The 13,001-nt window shown below is 41.6% G+C and overlaps 1 pseudogene; it reads left to right on the forward strand.

The window, feature by feature from the left end:
* The window catches only part of LOC136523904 (uncharacterized), a 50,101-nt pseudogene that overhangs the window by 7,172 nt on the left and 29,928 nt on the right, over positions 1-13,001 (forward strand).

Below are 13,001 nucleotides of genomic sequence, written 5' to 3' on the forward strand. Positions count from 1 at the left end.
CCTAAGTTTGTAAGGACATACGGAACATGCATGCATCATGATAAATTATTATTTCATACTTGCATTGTTCCTCCCCTTATAAATCTCTTACTCGGTTATGTAACTCTTATCCATTATGACTTTGTCTCATGAGACTTGCACATGTTGTTGGTACAAATGGCAGCACCAGCTGGAAGTGAGAGTTTCCTATTGATGTTTGGAACTCTTGTCCTACTTTGGAGAGTCCTGGACTATGCGGGGTATTACGAACCGCCCCTCTATTACTTGAATGAAGTATACCTAGAGGGACAACCATGGTATGAAGTATGACTGACCATACTAGCTCGTACCCAAGCACCCTTGTAGCAGGAATGGAAGGCGGAATCTGAAGGAAGAACTCCTTGGGAAGCTGCCTAAGTAGTAGCCTTTGAGGTACTCAGTCAGATTTGTCAGCAGCACGGGGATGAGCTTACCGGCAGTGCCACTGGTACTTTTCCTCGGGCGAATCTGTCCACAACCGTGTGGGCACAGCGCAATAGTAATGAGTTGATCCGAGATCGGGATGAGCGGGCAGACAATTCTAGTTCCGCTATGAGCGCTATGTTTGCAGTAATGAAGATGTTCTACACTCACCAGGATACCAAGGACTTCTAGCAAAAGTCCTATACTACTTGCATGGATAAGCTCATGAGGGCCGAAGCTGCACAACATAATCTCAAGAAGCATGTGCACAAGCACAAAAAGGCAGCAAGTGAGGCTCAATGGGAAACTGATCAAGCATATGTAGCTTTGGGAAATCTCCACACCTAAATGGAGCAAGTTGATCAACAAAGAGCTACCGCCTAAGAGGCAAGAGCAGATGATCAAGCGATGTTAGCAGGACTGCGGGAGCAGCTGAGGCCACCCGTGCTGAGGCGTTCACAGCTACGCACCAACGGATCCTAGCAAACAACCATGTAGCTATGGAAGAAGCAGAATGAGACAGGACCCACGCCATGAGCGTCTAGCAGGACCTTGTTGAGAGGGACTTGCGCTAGCAGCTTGCATAGGCCCAGAATGTAGTGGTTGATCTTCAGCATGAGGTGCATTTTCTGAACAACCAACTGCACTTGATCCTTGATGAGGAAGAAGAAGATCCAGAGATGTTAGTTGAAGATGACGGATGGGACGAGGAAGAGGTGGAGCTAGAGAATGAGGATGATTCTATCTCTGACCTCGATAGCGATCATAATGAAGATTAGAATCGTCTAGTGACTAGTTAAAGCGCTAGATGTATCCCTGCTATTTATGTAATGGACTTGTAGTTGAAAGTTGGCAATTGTAATTTGACTTTCATGTAATATTGGCACTCTACATATGGTTTCACATTGGGTTGAACATTAATGAAATTCTAGTTTCATTTACTGGTGATTATGACTTGTATGTTAACACGCTGCGAGCCCGATAAGTGATCAATTGGTGATGTCATGTTGCGAGAATGAATTATTATGCCTCTATTTTATTGTATGAATTTATGATTCTCTCCAGTAATTTTAGTTTGACATGATTATACAATTCATCTGCAATCTCTTGACATCATCCAATAATCACTTATTATTGCAACTTTGCAGATGACTCGCACTCGTGTTGGAGCAGGTAGCAGCCAAGAGGGCAATGATGGTGACTTGCCACCATCGCCACCACCATCAGTGAATGAGTTCTTTGCATAGTTCTTGGGAAGTCAAAGAACTATGGAGGAAACCCCGTGCCTCATTGCGCAGAACATGGCTCGCGCCCGTTAGCAACAATAGGGGCCTGAGCCAAATTAGTACAGCTCTTTCAAGGATTTCCTAAACACCAAGACTCCTATCTTCAAGGCGGCCAAAGAACCGCTCTAGGCGGATGAATGGCTCAACACTATTGTGCAAAAGTTATGTCTACTAAGGGTCATGGAACATCAGAAGGCAGAATATGCCTCCCATCAGCTGCAGGGACCGGCCAAGATATCGTGGACCCATTTCCTATCCTCTCTACCTGCCAATGCACTGGTCCAATGGGATCAATTCAAGTTAGCCTTTAGGGGACATCACATTCCCCTAGGGATGATGCACAAGAAGGCAACTGAGTTTATGCGACTCACACAAGGGACTAAGACCCTTACTGAATACATGCATGCTTTCAACAATCTGTCCCGTTATGCCCTAGGTTTTGTCGATACATAATAAAAGAAGATCAAAAGCTTCAAGAGAGGTCTTGACACTAAGCTGATGAAAACTATGGCCAACTCGAGGTGCACCACATACAACGAGTTCATTAGTGATGCCTTGACTCAAGAGAACCACAACAATCGGCATGCGGTAGAAAAGGGTCACAAGAGGGTAGTTGAGGTAGGCGCCTCAGGGTCTTCTCAGTGCAAAGCTCCAGTGGCAGCTAGGCCACAGTTTCGACCACCAGTGCCCAAGTTCAGTCCTCCTCCATCAAAAGCTCAGGCCAACCAACCTTAGAAGGTGTTTCGTAAGGCGTTCACCATTGTCTTACCCAAGGGGAATGGAGGGCAAGGAAGCTCAACAGGACCCAAGAGCAATCAACAATGCTTCAACTGTAATCAAGTGGGTCACTAGGCCAAGGAATGCCCCCATCCTAAGAACAACAATTAGAACTAGAGCAATCAGAGAGAGGCAAATCCTAAAGCACGTCCTGGATACATGCATTGCATCGCTATTGAAGAGGTCCCGGCAAGAGAGGTTGTCACCACTGGTATGTTTCTTGTTAACAAACATCCCACCATTGTTTTATTTGATTCGGGAGCTTCTCATTCATTTATGAGCCAAACATTTTCATCTAGATATGATCAAAAAGTAATAGAGGCAAGCAAGGGTGGTTATAGTATAAGTTCAGCTGGGGCTACTATCTCTACAAATAAGATGGTCAGAAATGTGCTCATCTCTATACAAGAGAAGGAGTATACAATGGATCTAATAGTATTGCCTGGATTATCTATAGATGTGATCTTAGGCATGAATTGGATGAGCGATCATGGTGTTCTCATTGACACTAACACTCGTACAATTATGTTGAGAGAACCAAATGGAGGTAATGCTTTTCTAGTACCACTTTCCCAAAATTTTGAACTCCAAAACTTGTCTTGTGCTATCCAAGCCACTACCCTTTGTGATATTCCAGTGGTTTGTGAGTTTCCTGATGTATTCCTAGATGAGTTTCCAGGTTTACCACCTGATAGGGATGTGGAATTTAAGATTGAGTTAGTGCCAGGTACGGCACCTATCTCAAGAAGACCCTATAGGATGCCACCAAATGAGTTAGCTGAACTTAAAATTCAGTTACAAGAACTGTTGGACAAAGGTCTCATTCAACCTAGTTTGTCTCCATGGGGATGTCCAACATTGTTTGTAAAGAAGAAGGACAAGTCTTTAAGAATGTGTGTGGATTATAGGCCGTTTAATGCTGTGACCATAAAAAACAAGTATCCTTTGCCTCGTATTAATATCCTATTCGATCAGTTGGCAAAAGCAAAGGTATTCTCTAAGATTGACTTGAGGTTAGGCTATCATCAGATAAAGATCAGGCTAGAGGATATACCTAAAACTGCTTTCTCTACTAGGTACGGCTTGTACGAGTATTTGGTCATGTCCTTCGAACTGATGAATGGTCCTGCCTACTTCATGTACTTGATGAATTCGGTATTTGTGCCCGAGCTCAACAAGTTCGAGGTTGGGTTTATCGATGATATCTTAATTTATTCAGAGAATGAGGCAGATCATGCAGAGCATCTGGGAATTATTCTATCCAGATTGAGGGATCATAAGTTATATGCAAAGTTTAGCAAGCGTGAATTTTGGTTGAGCAAAGTACCTTTCTTGGGTCACATCTTATCAAGAGATGGAATATCTATAGACCCATCTAAAGTACAAGAGGTCATGGATTGGAAGGCCCCGACTTCGATTCATGAAGTTTGGAGTTTTATAGGGTTAGCAAGTTACTATCATCGTTTCATTTCAGATTTCTCCAAGATAGCTAAGCCCATGATCAGACTACTTTAGAAAGATAAAAAGTTCAATTGGACACCAGAGTGTGAAGCAGCTTTTCACAACCTAAGGACCCTATTAACTATAGCTCCTATTTTGGCACAACCCGACATTGAAAAGCCTTTCGATGTGTTCTGTGATGCATCGGGTATAGGTTTGGGGTGTGTGCTCATGCAAGAAGGAAGAGTTATTGCCTATGCTTCTCGGTAGTTGAGAAAGCATGAAGTCAATTATCCTATGCATTATTTAGATCTTGCAGTAGTAGTTCATGCGTTAAAGATATGGAGACATTATTTGTTGGGCAACGTATGTCACATATACACGGACCACAAAAGTCTCAAATATATCTTCACTCAACCTGAGCTGAACATAAGACATCGAAGATGGTTAGAGCTAATCAAGGACTACAATTTAAAAGTGCACTACCATCTAGGGAAAGCCAATGTTGTAGCAGATGCACTTAGTCAGAAATCTCATTGCAACACTTTAGAAGCATTGTTGTAGGATGGGTTTAATTTGTTACATCCTGTTGTGCTTTCAATATCAGTTGTTCATTTGAGAGCAAAATTATAGAATTGCAGAAGACAGATGTAGGTATATTTCACATCAAGAGAAAAATGCAAGAACAAGAAACCAAACATTTCAAATCAGATGAAAGAGGTGTGCTATGGTTTGAGAACTGACTTGTGGTACCAAAAGACCGTGAGCTTAGAAATCAAAGTTTAGATGAAGCTCATTCGTCCAAGTTGTCTATCCACCCGGGTTGTAGCAAAATGTATCAAGATTTGAAAACCTATTTTTGGTGGACCAAGATGAAGAAAGAGATCGCCGCCTATATCGCTAGGTGCGATAATTGTAGTAGAGTAAAGGCTGTTCATTTGAAATTTGTTGGATTACTTCAACCATTGCCTATTCCAGGTTGGAAATGGGAAGAAATAAGTATGGACTTTATTATAGGCCTTCTGGTGACACAACAAGGTCATGATTCCATATGGGTCATTGTAGATCGTCTCACCAAGTCAGCACATTTTATACTGGTTAAAACAATAGATCACGCAGGGAAATACGCTGAACTGTATGTTTCTCATATCATGAGACTACATGGAATACCTAGGACTATAATCTCAAATCGAGGACCGCAGTTTATAGCTCATTTCTAGGAACACTTGCACTAGGCTTTGGGGACTAAACTAATCCAAAGTTCAGCATATAATCCCTAAACTTCCGGATAGATTGAGCGAGTGAACCAGATCTTAGAAGATTTACTGAGAGCTTATGTTATATCTTCCAAGGGTTCATGGGAGAAATGGCTACCTTTAGCCGAGTTCTCCTACAATAACAGTTATCAAGCAAGCATCAAGATGGCTCCGTTTGAAGCCTTGTATGGTAGGAAATGTAGAACTCCTTTGAATTGGATTAAGCCCGGGGAAAGAAGATACTTTGGCATTGACTTTGTCACTGAAGCTGAAGAGCAGGTGCGCATTATCCAATAGCATATGAAAGCAACTCAGTCAAGACAAAAGAGTTATGCTAATAAAAGAAGAAGACCACTGACTTTTGAAGTGGGAGACTGTATACTTAAAGGTGTCACCCATGAAAGGAGTATAGAGATTAGGAGTGAAAAAAAAGCTTGCGCCTAGATATGTAGGGCCATACAAGATTATTGAATGGAAAGGAAATGTCGCTTACAAGTTATAACTTCCTCTAGAGATGAGTGCAATATTTGATGTCTTCAATGTTTCTCAGTTGAAGAGATGTCTTCGCATACCTGAGGAAGCCATTGCACCCACCAACATTGAGCTCCAATCGGATTTGATATATGAAGAGAAACCAATCCGAGTGTTAGAAGAAATGGAAAGAGTAACACGGAGCAAGGTCTTTAAGTTCTACAAGGTGGTGTGGAATAACCACAGTGAACAAGATGCCACGTGGGAACAGGAGGATTATTTACGTGAGGTTTATCCCACCATTTTTCCTAGAATAGTAGGTCTTGCAAATCTCAGGACAAGATTTCTATAAGGGCGAGGGGCTGTAACACCCTAGGTGTTAGGCTTGCATAATTTCACTTGCATTGCATTAGCATAAGCATCAAGCATTCATATATGAGCTTTAACATGTGAAACATGCCTTGTTATTTTATGTTTCCATATGTGTATGCTTATGATCATGTGTGAATAAGTGTAGGTGGTTGATGTTGGTCACTAAAACACCTTAGCTACACTTAGGATGACTAATGGAACAATGTTCATGTAGATCACTTTATCTAATTAAGCTCCTAAGTGATGATGTGCTTGTTGACCTAGGAAGTATCTATATGTAACCAATGTTAAAATGTGTGTGGAACCTTAGGAATACCTTAAACATGTTTAGAATGTCACTAGGAACAACTTTGGTATTCATGACTAAGGCTAGTTTGGTCTCTAAGTCATAGTTATAGTGTAAGTCATCATTTTCAAGTGGTATGTTTGACCTAGGTTGAACTATGTCATAGAGTATTTGCATGGCAGGGCACCCTTAAGCAAAGTTGTAGTACTTGATTAGAGCAACAACTTTTATTTTTGGGTCATGAGCTAATTTAGTGCCTAGCTTGGTCATTTTGAGCTCACAAGAATCAACATTTCACTGATTTTGCAACTTGAAAATTTTTCTAAGTCCAACTACTCTGACAGCGTTGATGTGCCTGACTTTATGATGATTTAACTCCACAACCGTTGTGAATTAGGAGATGAGTTCTAAAGCAATTTTGTAGCTGGTATGTAGCTCTACAATTTTTGTTTTGGCATCGTGCACAAATTCATTTTGGTTTAGGAGATTGGAAGGCTTGAAATCACGTCATCAGGTCTGCCATCGGGCTCTAATGGACACCGCGTCACGCCGTGTCGTGGCCGACCGGGCGCAGCACCTGGCCGCCACATGGCCACCATTGGTAGGCGTTGGGCCCTCGTCGCAGCGTGCTGCCACGAGATATCAGAGAGGTCGTCCTGCTCATTCCACACTCACGCGCTCACTCTCTCCCTCTCCACTGCTCTCTCTCGCTCTCGCCGTGGAGAACCGAGCGTCGTCGAGCCATAGCGCTTCTCCGCCATTGTCGAGCGCCCGCTCCATGACGCCACTGCTGCCTCCACCTTGCTAGTAGTTGTGTCGTGTTCTCCTTTACCTCCTTGACATGTTAGCAGTGCCAGACAAGCTACGGTGAGGGTGAAATCGCCGTTCTCGTCCTCACCGGAAAGCTCGGCTTCCATGGCTGCCTTCACGGCGAGCTCACCGCTGTTCGGCTCTGTCGTGCATTCCTTCACATTCTTCACGTTAGAGCTTGGTCACGGTGTAGTCTAGCTTGTAGCATGACCTCACTACGAATGGTTGCCTCACCGATGTGGAACACGATGACCAGCGTTGTCGCGCTCTCTCCACCGCACCGCCGCGCACGTGGAGACCCTCGCTGTTGCTTCCACCCGAACCCTAGATAGTCTAGATACGTTCGCGTCGTCACCACAGAGCTCTTGTGCTCCTCTCCTAGACTTTCCATGGCCAGAGACGGCTGATGCACCTCCACGCAGCACCGCCGTGCCACCATGGGCAGCAACAAGCATGCTTCGTTGCATCTATGTTGCCACCACGGGTATAAATCGACGCAGGATAGTGAGTAGAGCACAACGGTGGGTCGGTTTCGTCAGAGAGCTCACCGTCGGTGAGCTAGCGACGATCAAATGCACCCCTCTATTTTGGTTAGGCTGACGTGTGAGGTCCGCTGACCCGTGGGTCCCCTCTGTCAGCGAGTTCAGTTAGGGTTTTTGTTATTTATTTTCCAGATTTTTGTCCTAACTTTGGAAAATCATATCTAGAGCTAGGAATGTCCAATTTTGGTGAACCAAATTTTGTTGGATTCCTCATGAAGTGTAGTATTTTATAAAAATATGTGATGTACTATTTTTTGGTAGTTTTCTAGGTGAATAAAATATAGCTAGATAAGTGCTTTTTGAATGTTTACAATTTTGTAAAATGTGTAATTTGAGCTAGGAATGTGATAAAATTGTGATTCTAATTTTGTTGGTCTTGTGTTGACATGCTCTAGCTAGAAAAAAATAATAATCTTATAGTAAACTTGATGGAAATAGGGTCTTTCTATTTATCTATTAATAAAGGGTGTTTCTAAGGAAAATTATAAGGTTAAAAATAAGTAACATATTGCCATGCAAATTTTTGTATAGTATTATGGCACTATTATGAAGCTAAGAAAAATATAGAGTTTGTTGTTTGACACTTTTCCATAGGGTTAACTATTTTTATTAAAATAAACCTTGCTAGCTTGTCATTTTTTGTAGAGGATGTTATACATGTTCAAATGGTATCAAATTTTTTAGTAGTCTATTCAGAGCATTTGGAAGCTACTATAATTTTATGAGAATTTATTATGCACATTTGATATATGTTTGTTATTTCCCCTAATTATCTAATTAAATTAATAAAGGTATTTAAATAAAAAAATTGTGATTGACCATGATGTTTTCTATGGTGCTTGTAATACATATGAACTGTTGATGTTCACTAGGTAGTATGTCCATGCGTTGCTAAGGGACAACTAAACTTTTGTACTAAAAACACATAGATCGCATGATAAGATAACAATACTGTGAAATTAAATACCAACGTTAAAATTACATTTAATCCAAAAGGCAAATTTCATGAAATTAACATAACTTTTATACTAAAACACACAGATTGCATGATAAGGTAACAATACTATGAAATTAAATACCAACGTTAAAGTAATATTTAATCCAAAAAGCGAAGCTCGTGAAATTAACACTCTCACGGAGAGCGCGGTATCGCAGGCTCACCAACTCTACTTTATAGACCTTTCCGTGTGTTGCAACAGGATAAATAATGTCCTAATAATTTGAGAATGAACATGTTGTATTGTTGAAAAACGATAATGCGAGCATGATGTTCAATATTACAAATTGAATCTTATGCATGGCTAAAACTCTCATCGATATTTTGCAATCATCAAGGTATGCATTTATAGTATTGTACATTTGTGCATATGCACATAAAAGTTCATATCACTATAACAAGATTAATTGATTCCTCAACCTTTTAAAACTAATCATCTCCATGAATTATCAGTTTGCTTCATACAGGACTGGTATATCAAGGTCACCCTTCTTCATATTTTAGATAATAACATAACATGTCTTCAACCATATGCCCCTAGTATTGAATTATGATCTAGTTTAGTATGCCTTTGCCGCTTTGAAACATTGTTCCATTAGTAACTCAATGAGATGTAGGCAATTATTTAATTCAATATAAAAGACTTGTAACAAACAGACTATAATTCTAGCATATTATAATGGGATTATCATACTTAAGAAGTCACATATCATGAAATTGCAACAAAGCTACTCACCCTTTCTAGAACACAAGTAGTTACAGGAGGCAAGCAAAATTTCAATGCAATTCAGATTTCAGAACTCAGTGTTGTATATAGAAGAAGGGATAGACAATGTAGTCAAACAAGAAGCATCTCTTTCTAATTTTTTGTAACTTGAACATTTTTCATTGACTCTAGAATAGGAGATGATCCCTGCAAACGACTTCCTAAGCTACCATGGCCCCTGTTCACAGTCAAGTTTTATATAGTATTATGTAAAAGGAAAACTTAAAATATGGAGGTATTCCTGTGTCCTTTGTTATTTCCCCACTACCTAGGTAGATTAAAATATATCTGGCAAGAAGGTATTAACTACTCAAAATCACCACTTGCTATGAAGCTGATCAAAGTACAGCTCATTCTGCATGGATAGCCTTGACTGGACATCGATGAGGCGCGGAGGCCTCCACTCTCCTCTAGGCTCTAGATTTGGCGTTCCACGGCGGCAAGAACTACAGCCTAGAGACCCACTTCTGGCCCCGCAACATTAAGTCAGTAACTGGTCGGGAAACCGCCCCTAGAGAAGAGATCACAAGCAACCCATGACCACACAAAACCACAGATCAGAGCAAAGGCGATGCCTTTGGGGACCAATGGCGCGAGGGGAGCCGAATCTGGTGTTAAGATCGCACCTTTGCGTGTCCCAGTGGTTGCGGTGATGGAGGGAGGGAGATGATGCCGGAGAGGAGGATGCGCGAGTGCTGCGTTATCGGGCGGATGCGAGTGCCATGAAGTTTGCGCCTGCCGGCCTAGCGCGGCCATTCGGGGCTGGATCACCACTGCTTGATCTGAATACCAAAATGATGCATATATTTCCCCAAAAGAAAACGAAATGATGATATACCCTCTCTTAAGCATGTTCATTAATTTATTGGTAGGAAGTCCACATAAACTAAATATATACTACTAATAACACTAAAACAGTTACACACCGTGGAAACCGCCACAACAATATCAACTATTGCGGCATTCTTGCTCCTAGTAGTACAACCTCTGCAACATGAAAACTATATGTGGATCAAAACGAAAATTCTAGGAAGCTCCAAAAACACAGAATTTGAATCATGAATAAATTGCAATGTGCTTCTGTTCGCAAGATGACTCAACTACTGAACTAAAACAGAACTGCTATGCTCTCCTGCTCTTATGCCTTATGATCAAGCAAATAATATTGCAAAGAATAATTAAATAGAGCATATTAATTCCTATAGCTACTGCCCTGCCATCTGCTGGCCAAAGCTCCAGCATGCACAGGGTCGACATAAGCATGATACATGAACAATTAAAATGTAATTTAAGAGATGTTCAGAACGTTTGTTTTTTGTAAACCCGTCTTCATGATGCGTGAACAATTAAAATATAATTTAAGTTTTAGCATATAATCGAAACAATCTTATTTTCTGAAGAAATCAAAATAATCTTATTGCAAACTGCTAGAACAAAACTCAATCTTAATATGTCACCTGCAGTTGTCCTGTTTATGAAAGTATGGCCCTGTGTATAAACAATTATTGTTTAAAGCTAAAGTAACATTAATTATCATAAACAAAAATATAAATTTGTATTGTGGTACTTGCTCCTAACTGGCTTGTTTAGTTGGATGACATAAAACCTAAATGGAGGCCTAAAAAAATGAAAGCGGGAGAAGCAACCTGAATACTATAGGGAACGTCCAAACAGAAATTGCACTTGAAAGCTGGAGAAGCAACCTGAATACTAACCAAGTGACGATTGGCCACGAAAGTTTTGGAGACATATATACCTGGGTGATGATGCGGTAGGCAAGGTTATGCGTGGTTACGCCTAGTACTATCGAGATCGATGGGTGCGGCGACCAAACTGTCAAACTAACGAGGATAGTGGACTTTGCCCTACCAAGAGGGCAACAACGGTGGAAGACGCTGGAGGAGACGTACTGATCCATTGACGATGGCGAGTCGGTGGGGAGCGCCTGGCGGAGATGCATGCAAGCTGCCCAGTTGGCCGTTGGATGCTGTTCCTTTCCTTTCTTCCACAGGCAAGACGAGTTGGACAGTGGCTTGCGCGATGATTGATCCACTACGATGATCGATGACAGCCAGAGCGACGATGGTTCGTGGTGGGGTGGGGAAGCAGGATATGGCGTCTGATCTCGTCCGCCACACTTTTGTGCTGTTGTCGCTACAAGGAAAGAGAGAAGGAGAAGAGAATATGAAAATCTAGGCTTGCATGTAATGTGATTTTAGGAAAGAGAAGTGACGTATTTTTCACAAGCCTTAATTACGTCGGATGGACGTCCGTTTCTTCCCTTTCTATTTGGCCAGCCGGAGACATGAAAGTTTTTTTTCACGAGCGTTAATTACGCTCAGATGGACGTCTGTTTCCCCTCCTTCCTATTCGGTCAGGCAATTTGAGATTTTTTTCACAAGCGCTTACGACTGGTGGACGCCGTTTGGTCGTAGGTTTCCGTCTATTAGTGGCATATGATGAGACGTGATCACATGATTCTCGCATGGAGTGGCATTTTTAGGGAAGGAGCGCCGTGTGGGCCATTGTGGGGACCGACGACGCCGGGTGGGATAACGAGCATGGGATCGCACGTAGGCAGACTGACGACCGGACGTTGGATTGTCGCACCAAAACAGTGTCCACTTTTTAGTCTTTTTAGACGTGATGAGAGAAGAGATTGATGAGCCATGCTAACGTGCCGCTTGTGGTTGGTGTGGTCTTTGATGATGGCAGTTTCCTTCTTGATTGGTTGCATGGCTTCCTTCTTGATTGCACATGCAGGATTCCTGTTTGCATGCACCACTGTGGCGCCGTGCATGGAAGGTGGACTGGTTGCTCGGTTTCACGTAATCCTTGATATTCTTTCTTCCTTCCAAAAACAAAGAATGGAGATTGGTCTATAATCAATCATTTGTATATATAGTCCTCATTTAGCAAATTGTGTTGCTATAATTGTGCATGACTAATTTGGAAGGAAGAATTTTGTTGCAAGGGATGGGTGTAGGAGCGAGGGCTGTGGGAACACAACAGGCAGGACTATGAGCCCACATTGGAATGTCACACCAAAAAGTGTCCACGCTTTGTTCTTTTTAGTTGTATATATACAAGAGGAGATATATATAGGTAGCGTGACCGTGCGTTGCTATGGGATACGAAAACTTTTGTACTAAAAACACAATGATCGCACGATAAGATAACAATACAGCCAATAACAGACGGTTGCCGCTGAGGACGAACAAAACACAGGAAAGGCAAAAGAAGAGAAAATTAGGTTATTGTTTTAAGACAGGAGCCATATAAGCCAAACAAAATTAAAATCTATCTTATGACTAAGCTCAGCCACTAACCTCCACAATCGTATCAGTGTCATACTTATAGTTAAGTTACAACTGAACCATTTGATGCATCAATCACTCTGTTATAATTCAGACGGTTACCTGTTGGAGAATACAAGTGATTCGGTTGTTGATGTGAGAAAACTGGTTAGCTAGCATAATGTAAATATCCAATCGCGTTTTTCTAACAATAAAGATCCAAGATCACCTCGCTTCTAGTAACAGAACCTCCTCATATTG

Source organism: Miscanthus floridulus, chromosome 18, assembly GCF_019320115.1.
Source record: "Miscanthus floridulus cultivar M001 chromosome 18, ASM1932011v1, whole genome shotgun sequence".
Lineage (NCBI taxonomy): Eukaryota > Viridiplantae > Streptophyta > Magnoliopsida > Poales > Poaceae > Miscanthus > Miscanthus floridulus.